The following is a 1,163-nucleotide window of genomic DNA, read 5'->3' on the forward strand; positions in this document are numbered from 1 at the left end:
AGTACATGTGGTATATTAAGAACAGATATTTTAAAAATATGTGGTACTGTATAATAATAGGGAGCTCTGGTAGTGTAGCGCTTAAGGCACTTGACTACTAACCAGAAGGCTGGTGGTTCAAACCCACCAGCCACTCCTCAGAAGGAAGATGGGGCAATCTACTTCTGTAGTGATACTGCCACAGAAACCCAAGGAGGGATCACTATGAGTCGGGTCCAACTCGACGGCACATAACAACACCACCACCACCAAGATATTTTAACAAACAGGTTTTAACAATTAACTCTGCCTGCTAAACTTGGAAGCCATTTCAAAGGATTTTTTTAAGCTGGTAGGAAATGAGACTGCAAAGGTAGATTGCAATATAGTCATGGTGTATAATTGATTAAGATGGGGATAAAACTCACAATTAAATTCCATCTTTACTGAAGCCTTCAGCTTGGTGTCTTACGCTTAGTGCCGTGCTGGGCGCGTAGTAACTTCTCAATTAATACTAGAGGACCGAATGATTAATGAGAAAGTGGGACAAGGGGATACACACATGGCTAGTTTTGTTCCTGTAACTGTTCATCAAATAGTACCTGCTTTAGAAAACCTTGCAGCTCTGAATCCACAGCTCTTGTGAACTAGAAAATAGTTAAGAGATAATCTAGCTAAGAGAGTAAAAGGAGTCTTGCTTAATCTAGTCTACCCCAGGCCCCTAGGGTAGTCCTTTACTTTAAATAATACTGAATGTATACTCACAGAGTCAAAGTACATGGTGCTGAAAGAAAATTCTAGCACAGCCAATTTCTGTTCAAAAGCTGAACAAAAGGGTAATGTAAAACAAAACTCATGTATCTTGATTTTAATTATATGGGTATGTATAAAGTAAATATATGTGGAGAGGCAAAGCCAAGGGTGAAAATAATCATGAGATTTTTATCTGATTAAAACTATGTGACTCTTTAGCTATGACATTTCTCTCCATATCTCAAAAATATTCGCAGAACAGTGATTTCAGAAGTTAAAGGCTACTGTTTTAGGTCTTCAAAAAACTACTAAAAAAATTCCTGGCCCAGACGGTTTCACTGGAGAAGTCTACAAAACATTCAGAGAAGAACTGATACCAATTCTACTCAAGCTATTCCAAAACACAGAAAAGAATGGAATCCTCCCTAACT

The sequence above is a fragment of the Orycteropus afer genome, unplaced genomic scaffold, assembly GCF_000298275.1.
Source record: "Orycteropus afer afer isolate SDZICR_OR568_19922 unplaced genomic scaffold, OryAfe1.0 scaffold00063, whole genome shotgun sequence".
Lineage (NCBI taxonomy): Eukaryota > Metazoa > Chordata > Mammalia > Tubulidentata > Orycteropodidae > Orycteropus > Orycteropus afer.